This window comes from Ailuropoda melanoleuca, chromosome 7 (assembly GCF_002007445.2).
Source record: "Ailuropoda melanoleuca isolate Jingjing chromosome 7, ASM200744v2, whole genome shotgun sequence".
Lineage (NCBI taxonomy): Eukaryota > Metazoa > Chordata > Mammalia > Carnivora > Ursidae > Ailuropoda > Ailuropoda melanoleuca.
In genome coordinates this window covers 412,187-424,330 of record NC_048224.1, presented here as the reverse complement: position 1 = coordinate 424,330, position 12,144 = coordinate 412,187, and positions in this window count along the sequence as shown.

Here is a 12,144-nt window from a genome sequence, read left to right as displayed (position 1 = left end):
TATTATAAAATAGGATTTTCCTTTTAAACCCCATGCAGTCAGGATACTAAGTTGGAGCTTATTACTGTTATTCACTGTCTTTGGTGGTGTATAGAGTTGTGGCAGGAGTCCTCAGAAGAATGAAATTAAAATTTAGAACCTGTTCTCCTTCCCACAGCTGTCTATTTTCATGAGTTAATATGTATGGGGTAAACGGGCTTGTTAGTAATTTTGTCATACAGATCCTTAGAGTTAGAAGAAGAGAAATGACAGGAAGATGGAGGGATGGAGTCAAGGGAAAGGAAAATGATAAAAAGATGTAGAAGTTTCCCTAGAGTAAAAACGAAGATTCTTCTTGTTGGAAACATGAAGGGTGTGTACATAAAGGTCTGCAAAATGTAGCAAGTGCCCTTTAAACACTGTATTTTGTTCTAGAGAATAGACTTTTCCTTTGATGCTTGCAGAAATGCTAGTGTTCCAGGAATTCTCCTAGACTTTGAAGCAGAAACTGCTCTCTTGGCTGAAGATGAAGGGCAAAGAAGCATATGAACTAAGTTAAATAAAAGGCAGAATGGGCAAACTTTAGAAGGAACCCATGTAAGGTGTTCTCATTCCTTTCTTTTCATTTGGATGAGGAAAGGGTGGGGTTACAGATTCTCCCTTCCCAAAAGTTTGACTTTTGTTTCCTTTTTACATGTTGGAGGATAGCACGTTGGAAGATAATTTCTGGGGCAACAGTGGGGAGTCATCTAGGAAAGAAAGTGGGCAAAACTGGTATGTGAGGAAGAAAAGACTTGGTCAGTAATGGGCTCATAGATATAGATTGCTTGTGTACTGCCAAGAACCTGCGGGCTTCGCCTATTTGTCTAGTTATGATCTAGAAGTTCAGAGGATGCCTAGAAAGATTGTAAAATGACAAGATTGGGACTTGCTTCTCGCTATCACCCTCCCCAACCAACACACTTTCTGAATTACATGCAATTCCAATGTGTGCAGACTGCTGCCAAAATGTCTGCAGCAGACCCAGATTACTTGACCCTTAACTAAGCAGGAAAATTTAGCAGGAAAATTTATCTGGATGATGTTTAGATTTAGAGTACCAGGAGATACATCTTTCTTCAAGTGACTGGGCACAGAGTGGACATCTACAGAGAGTAGAAGTTCATGGAAGGTTCATTCCCCTTTCTGTTTACCCTCCCTTCATTCTTCCCTTCCTTCTCCTACCGATCTTCCTATTTCTTATGTTCCATTAATGAGTGAAACCATATGATAATTGTCTTTCTCTGCTTGACTTATTTCACTAAACAGAAGGGGGAATGAACCATGAGAGACTGTGGACTCTGAGAAACAAACTGAGGGCTTCAGAGGGGAGAAGGGTGGGAGATTGGGATAGGCCAGTGATGGGTAGTAAGGAGGGCATGTATTGCATGGTGCACTGGGTGTTATATGCAAAAAATGAATCATGGAACATTACATCAAAAAGTAGGGATGTACTGTATGGTGACTAACAGAACATAATAAAAAATTATTATTAAAAAAAAAAGAGGGGCGCCTGGGTGGCACGGGGCGCCTGGGTGGCACAGCGGTTAAGCGTCTGCCTTCGGCTCAGGGCGTGATCCTGGCGTTATGGGATCGAGCCCCACATCAGGCTCCTCTGCTATGAGCCTGCTTCTTCCTCTCCCACTCCCCCTGCTTGTGTTCCCTCTCTCGCTGGCTGTCTCTATCTCTGTCAAANAAAAAAAAAAAAAAAAATTTAAAAAAAAAAAAAAAAAAAAAAAAAAAAGAAGTACACGGAAGAGTTAACCCTGAGCATAGAGGACTCCCAGAACTAAGTGGGAAGACTTGGGTGGGGGTGCTGAAGTCCTGAAGTGTGGCACTGAGGATTTTGAACCAGCAAAATGTGGGGGCCAAAGAAGTTTGACTGACATATTTGCAGACTGCAGAGGCCTGGGAACAATCAGGTTATTAATAAGACAACTAACAATCTTTTTAAAGGTTATGACGATTGTGGTGGATTTGCTGTAACATGAAAAACCTAAAGCCTGGACTCTACTCCCTGGTTGCTTAGTTATTCTTGTCTTAAAATTGTCACGTCTGCTATGGCAACAGCATAATTACTTTATTTCCTTGATTCTGAGATACAATCAATTGTAAGACACATCTTCATTTTAGTAGGAGGTTTCTAGGAGGAAAAACCTACTATGTTAAATTATACATTGATTTTAAGATGCAATCCCAATTTTAGAAACATTAAAATGTCACAAAATGTGTATCTTAGAATTGAAGAAATTGTAATGCAGCAAGCGACAAACACCAATGGCTCTGCTTGATTATTCTACTGGAATTCAGAATGGACTTTCTTTTATTTTGGGGGAGGTTTGTCTTTCCTATCCAGATTATTTTTTTGTTATTAAAATTTTTTTTTTAATTCCAGGGGCCCTTAGGTGGCACAGTCAGTTGTGCATCTGACTCTTGGTTTCTGCTCAGGTCATGATCTCAGGGTCCTGAGATCAAGCCTCACATTGGGCTGCGAGCTCAGTGAGGAGTCTGCTAAAGTTTGTCTCTGCCTCCTCCTCCCTCTTCCTCTCCCAGTGTGTTCTCTTTCTTTCTCTCCCTAAAATAAATAAATAAATCTTAATTTAAAAAAAATTCCAATATAGTTAACATATAGTGTCATATTAGTTTTAGATCTACAATATAGAGATTCAACAATTCCATATATCACCCAGTGTTCATCATGACAAGGTCTGTATTGTAATATACTTCCCTCTTAGGACTGCCTTTGCTGGATCCTGAAGGTTTTGGACTGTTGTGTTTTTATTTTCATTTGCTTACATGTATTTTTGTTTCTTAATTTTTTGGCTAACCCATTCATTCTTTAGTAAGATGTTCTTTTACCTTTATATATTTGTGGTCTTTACAAATTGTGTTTGTGTGTGTGTGTGTGTGTGTGATTGACTTCAAGTTTCCTAGTGTTGTGGTCTAAAAATATGCATGGTAAGATCTCAGTCTTTTTGTTCTTGTTGAGGGCTGATTTGTGACGCAGTATGTGATCCGTTCTGAAGAATGTCCCATGTGCACTCAAAAAGATTGTGTATTCTGCTGCTTTAGGATCTAATGTTCTGAATGTATCTGTTAAGTCCATCTGGTCGTTCAAAGCCATTGTTTCCTTGTTGATTTTCTGCTTAGAAGATCAGTCTGTTGCTGTGAGTGGGGTATTAAAGTCCCCTACTATTACTGTATTATTATCAATGAGTTTTTTAATGTTTATTATTAATTGATTTATATATTTGGGTGCTTCCAAGTTGGGGGCATAGATATTTACAATTGTTAGGTCTCTTGATGTATAGACCTCTTAATTATGATATAATGCCCTTCTTCATCTTTTGTGATAGTCTTGCATTAAAATCTATTTTTTTCTGACATAGGTATGGCTACTCTGGCTTTCTTTTGACATCAATTAGCATGATAGTTGGTTCTCCATCCCCTCACTTTCAATCTGCAGGTGACTTTAGGTTAAAATAAGTCTCTTGTAAGCAGCACATAGATGTGTCTTTTTTTTTTTAAAGATTTTATTTATTTATTTGACACAGAGAGAGAGTACACTCAGCAGAGGGAGAGGGGAGAAACAGACTCCCTGCTGAGCAGGGAGCCCGATGCAGAACTTGATCCCAGGACCCTGGAATCATGACTTGAGCTGAAGGCAGATGCTTTACTGACTGAGCCACCCAGGCACCCCAGTCTTGTTTTTGTTTTGTTTTTTATTATTTATTTATTTATTTATCCATTCTGATACTCTATGTCTTTTGATTGGAGCATTTGGTCAAACATTTACATTCAGAGTGATTATTGATAGATATGAATTTAGTGCCATTGTGTTACCTGTAAAGTTGGTGTTTCTGGTGATGTTCTCTGTTCCTTTTTAGTCTTTGTTGCTTTTGGTCTTTCTTTCCCAACAAAAGAGTCCCCTTTAATATTTCTTGCAAGGGCTGGTTTCGTGGTCACAAACTCCTTTAGTTTTTGTTAGGGAAACTCTTCATCTCTCCTGTATTATGCCATTTGCCAAGTTTCTGTGGACAGATGTGCTACGACCCTGATTTGTCTTCCCTTGTAGGTTAAGGACTTTTTTCCCTTGGTGCTTCCAGGATTCTTTCCTTGTCTGTGTACTTCGTATATTTGACTACAACTATGTCTTGGTGTGGGCCAGCTTTTGTTGAATTTGATGGGAGTTCTCTGTGCCTGTTGGATTTTGATTGTGTTTCCTTTCCCAGATTAGGGAAGTTTTCAGCTATAATTTGCTCAAATACACCTTCTGCCCCCTTTTCCCTCTCTTCTTCTGGGACTCCTATAATGTGAATATTATTATCCTTTAAGGAGTTGCTGAGTTCCCTAAGTCTACATTCGTGATCCAATAGTTTTCTTTCCCTCTTCCTTTCAGTTTCATTATTTTCCATAATTTTATCTTCTGTATCACTGATTCATTCGTCTGCTTTGTCCATCCTCATTGTCATTGTATCCATTTGGTCTTGCACCTCGGTTATAACATTTTTTATTTTAGCCTGACTAGTTTTTAGTTCTTTTATCTCTGAAGTAAAAGATTCTCTAGTGTCTTCTATGCTTTTCTCAAGCTAGTGTCCTTATGATTGCTGTTTTAAATTCTGGTTCAGGCATCTTACTTATATCTGTTTTGATTAAATCCCTTGCTGTTATTTCTTCCTGTTCTTTCTTTTGGGGGGAATTCTTCTTGTCATTTTGTCAAGGTCATTGTTTTTGTGTGTGATTGTTAGGAAAGCCTGTTATATTCCTGCTCCTGAGAGTAATGGCTATATTAAGAAGAGGTCCTATATTGTCTTGGGGCTGGTGCTTCAGGGGGTGTTTCAAAGTGTGTACTCTGCTATTCTGTTTTGACTGCTCCTTCTGTCAGGTCAGTCTTCTTCAGAGTTTCTCCTTACCTACAGTGGGGGGTGTTTAGACCTCGTCCACTATTTGACAAGTTTTAATTAGGTGTGTTTTAGTCTGCTTGTTAAAAGAAGCTAGATCCTGTTTGCCTTTTAACTGAAGCTTTGCAGCATTCTATGGTCAGTAGACTTGGTGTGTGTGAGGGGTTTGTGCTGGTCTTCTGGGGGAGAGGCCTGCTGCGCTGATTCTTGGGCTGACTTGCCCTAATGGAGATGCACCTGCAGGGTGGTGGGGCTTGATGTAAGTGGCTCCAATCTCCGCTGGGGGCAGGGGGGAAGGTGCTGTGTTGCTCATTGAAGTTGGTCAGTGTTGATGGGCAGGGGGAAAATGACATCACCTTGCTCTTTCATCCCCAGAGCGGGGAGTTCACACCTGCCACACTTTAGGAAGACCTCACAGAAGAACAAAAAAAATCTCCCTCTTGTGTCTCTGGCTTCTGTCAGATCCCTGCCTTCACCCTGTCTGTGCTCAAGCTGTCTGCCTGCCAGGTGGCACAGCACTCCTGTGTTTAATCTCAGGTGTTCGGCTAGATTTCAAAACTCCAAATTTTAGGGACCCACGTGGTGGGGACCCTTACTGATCCTCTGGGGAAGGGTCTCACTGTGCTGTGGCTGGTGCTGATTTGTCCGAGTAAAGCAGCCCATAACTGTGCAGCGGTTTGGAGTTTATGGTAAAGTGCAGCAAAAAGCCAGCACCAAGTTTTGCTGCCTTGCAGGTGTGTCTGTTCTTATGCTACTGAACAGAGCAGCACATTGGCACCTGCCAGCTCTTTTGTCCCTGGAGACGCCATGCCACCACTCCCAAATGCACTCTAAGAAGGGGAACTGTTTCTCCTGTGCCACCCAGGGGATCCTCAAGATCATGCTGCCTGCTCCTGATCCTGCACCCTCCTTCCTAACCAGAGCACCACTTAGCCTGCCAGGCACGACCCTGGTGATGGTGTGGACTTCCAAAACTTCAGATTTTTACCTCCACTGTTTATGAAACCCTGTAGTAGTCAGCCCTTTTCCTTTCCCCAGTTAATAGTTTCTTGTGCAATCCCCTGTGTGCAGCTTGCACTCTCTGTCGCTCTCTTGCTCTCTCTCTTTTTCTCTCCTGCTCCTCTCCTGCTGATCAGGTCTCCTAACCATCTGCAGCCTTGAAATTCTTTCCTCCCCTCAAATAAACTCTCCATAGCTCCTACTTAACACGATGTGGCAATTTTTCTACCTCTGATGTGCAGTTTGTTCTCTCAGTCCTCAGATCAATTTCTTGGGTGTTCAGAATGATTTGATATTTATCTACCTGTGTTCAAGGGATGAGGCAAGCTTAGAGTTCCCCTCATCCTCCACCATCTTAACTCCTCCCTGTGATAGTTTTTTGAACCTACTTCATTTTTGATGACCTTGACAGTTTTGAGTAGTGTTGGTCAAGTATTTTGTAGAATGCCTATCAATTTCAGGTTGTCTGATATTTTTCTCATGGTTAGATGGGTTTGGGGTTTGGGGGAGGATCGCCATAAAAGAAAGTGCCACTCTCATCATATTACATCAAGGGTACATGCTTATCACTAGTTTTACAAAATTTTAATATCTTTAGTTTAAATGGGTGGATGGTGAAAGAATAGATGTTGGGGTCTAATGACTGAATTCAGATGATCATAGCTCTTTCATTTATTAGTTGTGACTTTGTAAAGTTACTTAATTTCTCTATTCCTTAGTTTCCTCATCTGTAAAATGAGAATAATGATAGACTCTACCTCATTGAATTAGTAAATACATGAAAAGCACTTAGGGCAATGTCTGGCACAAAGGAAATAGAATATAACTTTGACTATTATTGATATTATTAACATGAGATTTGCATATTTCTTTCATGTATGTTTTCCTGTCTCTCTTTACCTCAGAAAATTAAACTATTGTTATTTAGTGATTAAAAAAAATCACAAACAACCTGTGTTTTAAATTTTGAAGATGGGAAGATCTTTGTCTTATTGTTTTTTGGGGTTCTGAATTATCCCTAAAATATTTTAGTTTCCCTAAAGATTTGCAACGTCTGCTAATGAGAATCTTTTTCTGGAGACTCCTTTTAGTATTTTCATTATAACTTTATTTTTATAGTTCATTTATTAAACTTGTGCTACATTCATTTACAATTTGAAAATTCTCTTCAGAGTGCTGGCTGTCTCTTAGCCATAGGTCCACTGAAATATATTTCTGGTTCTGCAGGCTACAAATCCAACTCTGATTAATAATCTATAAGAAAGCGTCATTACTGTTTTCTTACCCTTTGCCCAAGTAAAGGAATCCCAGGGTGTGTTTTAGCATTTATTAGTATTACAAATGAGATTTAATATTCACTGCATAGTTAATGGTTGATCTTAATACCACCAAAAAGGAAAGACAATTGCATTTACAAATCTGTATGTCAGTTTTCTAATGCATTTTCAATTTTCTCTTTGCAATTCTAAGTGATAATTTTGAATACTGATTTTGAATATTAACATATATTCTTTTTCTGTTGGGATTTTTGAAATTTTCATTTGAGGCTTTGCAAAATGTTTTACACAATTGCAAATAATGCATATTTAGAATATTTTTGTCTCATGATTTTTTTCCCCTATGGAAATGGTATCACCCTGGCTGTTAGTCTCTTTTCTTTGTTTCTTGGTAATTTTGGCCAGTAGAATAGACTCATTTGTAGAGTATCTGTGTGTGTGTGTCTGTGTGTGTGTGTACATGTGTGTGCAGATGGGTACCCACGCATGGGCATGCTCATGTGTTAGATCAACAAAGGGAACTTCTACATTTACCTTCAGCAGCAGCAGAAACATTTAATGAATACTTACTGTGACTCACATACCCTTTTAAGCACTTCACATACATTATTTCATTTGATTCTTACAACAATCCTATGAGGTTGGTACTATTTTTGTTCCCATTTTCACAGATGAGGACCCTGAGAGAAAAGTTAAGTAAATTGCCTAAATTCACAGAGCTAATAAGTGGCAGAACTGGAATGCAAACCTAGGTGTTTCTGACTCCAAAATCTATCCTCTTTATCTGCTCTCCTCCTGCATGTTCTCTGGAACATCCCCATTATACCATTTCACTTTTGAGATATGGCATATATAACTCTCACAGTATCTTTGTGTGTAGGAATCTATCCTTCTAGACTTAATTTTTTAAGTTGAAATATAACATACATAAAGTGGCCGGAATCTTGAGTACTCAGAGTACTTGTATGTATGTACACACGTAAGTAACCACCCCCAGATGAAGACATGGAGCATTTCTAACACTCCAGAAGGCCGTCTCATGCCCCTTTCCAATCATAGCCATTTCCCCCACCGTTGTAGCTTATCTGGCTTCTATCAGCATAGACTTTGCCTGTTCGTGAACAGGCCGTAAATGGAATCATATAATAGGCACTTTTTTGGCGTGTGGCTTCTTTTATTTAAAACTATGTCTGAGATTTACTTATGTTGTTATATGTTTATTTTGTTACGTCTTTTTGTTGCTATGTATAATGTCCTTTCTAAGCTGACATTTCCTTCTAGCTGCAAAAATAACGTATTTTCTAAACGGAGAATTTGGAAAATAGAAAAAGCATAGAAAGGAAAATAAAAATGACTGGAAACTCCACTATCCAGAGATAATTATTGTTAAAGCTTTTGATTACACCCTGCCAGCTTTTATTTTTCCTATGCATATATGATTACTTGACTTGGATTATATATGGATTTCTGTCTTGTAACCTTCTATTTTCTCTTAACAGTTTATCATGAATGTTTTCCATGTCATTAAACATATATTCTTTTATAATAATTAAAAAATATTTTTAAAAGCATTTTTGTTAGAAATTTTTGTGTGTGTATGTGGTGATGGAATATGTAAAGCATTCACAAGACACAACATTCAAAAGGTACAAAAGGTACAAAAAGTATGCAACAAAAAGCCTCTCTCGTATCCTTACCCTAGTCTTCCCCCTGCCCCACACCCCCTGCCCCAGGATCCAGTGTTGCCACTTCCCAGTGTATTCTTCTGAAGCTATTTTGTGTACATATAGAGAAATATATACACGTGCTATTTTCCCCCTTCTTATGCACAAATGTTAGCATACTGCATAACTATAATACTATACTATTTACTGCCCTATTTTGCATACTGCATAACTATAATACTATACTATTTACTGCCCTATTTTGCCCCTTGCTTTCTTTATTAATAAGGTTGCTTGAAGATTATTCCATATCAGCATTCCCACATCAGTATCAGGAGCTTTCTCATCCTTTAATGTATGACAAAATGCTTACTTTATTCATATTAAGTAAAATACAAATTACAGATACATGGAGAAACCATTTTTTTTTATCTTATTGGCAAGAATAAAATGACATTCTGTGTTTTCAGGGGTATAATGAAATAATAATAATAATAATAATAATAATAATAATAATCAAGCACTATTCTAAACAGTTTGCTTGTGATAATTCATTCAATCTTCACAACAACCCAATGAAGTAGCTTCTGTTTTTATGCCCATTTTACAGAGCAAGAGACTGATGCACAGCATTTACATAACTTACCCAGGGTGCTGGGGTATGTTAACTGATACAATCTCTATGAATAGAAATTAGGCAACAGCTATCAAAATTATGCATTTACTCTTTGATTGGGATATGTCAACTGATATAATTTCTATAAAGAGAAGTTAGGCAAGAGCTATCAAAATTATACATTTACTCTTTGATTGAAATTACACTTCTAGGAATTTATCATATTCTTCAACATGTGAGAAATTATACATACATAAATTTATTTTTTGTAGTAGTGTTTATAGTAGGAAAGTGTTAAGAGCTAAGCTGCTAAAATGAAAGTAACAGTCAAGCCTTTCATTACTTACTGCTCCAGTTAGTATAAGCAAGAGGCTAACCACGAGAAAATGTAGTTTCCCCAGTGTTCCACTCTTCTCCATGGAACGGCACCCAGCGAGGGTCAGGTGGATCAGTGCGGATGTGAAGGTCTTCTCACTGCCAAGAGAGCCCTGAGGCTCCTGCTATCTTATGGACCCAGGGGCTGGGAGGAGGTGGAGAAGAAAGGGATAGGGAAAAAGAATACTCACTGAGTACTGAGTCAGATTGTAGAAAAGTGTCTTCAGGCTTCCACCCAACCCTCCCATAAGGAGGCCTCAGTGGAGGTATCTGGGAAAGGTCCCTGACAAAGACACCTCCAAATGGAGGTCCTGGGGTAGGAGTGAAGATGCATATAAGAGTATGGTTGGCTGGGGGGACCTGAGTCTTTGACTACAACTTCCTTCTGATACTGTAGTGCATTGGCCGTACACTGAATCTGCTGTGGGAGGGCAGCTTTTCCAAGAGACCTGCTAGATAAAGCCCTTGTAATTGCCTGTGTTGGGGCCTGAGAAATCACACATGGGCTTTTGGCCAGGAGTCAGATTTATCATGAATATTAGCAACAATTTAAATGTTATTCAGTAGGTATTGGTTGAACAAATTGTGGCACACCCATACAGTGTCTTTTAGTATATCAGCACAAAATGATTTTCGGTGGTAGCAGAATCAGGATCCTAGCTGGAAATAGATGATTTACTTAAAATAAATAATTGAAGAGAGTTTACAAAGGATTGAGGAATAGTACAGCAGCCTGGGCTAGCAATAGGGAAACCATTACTATCCCTAGGACTGCATAGGTGAAGGAGGGAATGGTTACAGAAACCTCTTGAGAGCTGTGGTCTTCGGTAGAGGCACATAGCCATGCTAAACTAGGGCCCAGCAGGGAGGGAGTAAAAGGAATAAGTACCCTGACCTCTCTCCTTCTACCCTTTGATCAGAACATCCATCTCCTGCTGATGCTTTCCATCTGCCAAACCTAACTTGAAGCCAGAGGGAAAGGAAACCTGTTCAATGCTGTCTACAAAGATTAACCTTCCAGAGCACAGAGTAGGCAGGAAAAGAGTAGAGAAAGTGGAGAAAGATGGAGATGTAAGATGCAGAGGCAAAAAAAATATCTAGTTCAATGATACTTCATTGTATAAATATACACTTTTTCAATTTATCATCTGTCGTTGAGTATTTAGGTTGCTTCCAGGTTTTCTTTTTACTTATTTTTTTCTTTTTGCTTATTATAAACATTCTCTTATTCAAATCTTTGCATGCCTATTCTTATTTTCTTAAGATACATTCTTAGAAGTAGAGTGGCTAGGCACCACTTTTAAGATTTTTGATATATATAATGTTCAGAAAAATTTGTAAGCTTTTTTAAAATTGAGGTATAGTTGACACACAATGTCTCATTAGTTTCAAGTGTACAATATAATGATTTGACAAGTTTATAAATTATGCTATGCTCACCACAAATATAGCTACCATCTGTCACCATACAACACTATTACAAAACCATTAACTATGTTTTCTATGCTGTACCTTTTATTCCTGTGACTTATTCATTCCGTAATTGGAAGCCTGTATCTCCCACTCCCCTTTATTCATTTTGCTTATCACATCCCCCACCCCAGCTCAATCATCAGTTTGTTCTCTGTATTTATTGGTCTGTTTCTGCTTTTTCGTTCTTTGTTCTTTTCTTCCTTCCTTCCTTTCTTTCTTTCTTCTTTCTTTCTTTCTTTCTTTCTTTCTTTCTTTCTTCTTTCTTTCTTCTTTCTTCTCTTTGTTTTTTTTAGTTTCATATGTGGAGTTTAGTGATTCATCAGTTGCATATAACACCCAGTGCTCATTCCATCAAATGCCCTCCTTAATGCCCATCACCCAGTTACCACATCTGCCTACCCACCTCCCCTCCAGTAACCCTCAGTTTATTTCCTATAGTTAAGAGTCTCTCATGGTTTGTCTCCCTCTCTGATTTCGTCTTATATTATTTTCCCCTCCCTTCCCCTATGATCCTATTTTGTTTCTTAAATTCCACATATGAATGACATCATATGATAATTGTCTTTCTCTGATTGACTTATTTCACTTAGCATAAAGCTTCTGGTTCCATCCACCTCATTGCAAATGGTAAAATTTCATTTGTTTTGATGGTTGAATAATTCCGTTACTATACACACACACACACACACACACACACACACACACACACACACCACATCTTTATCCATTCATCTGTCAATGGACATCTCAGCTCTTTCCACAGTTTGGTTATTGTGGACATTGCTGCTATAAACATTGGGGTGCAGGTGCCCTTTTGAAGC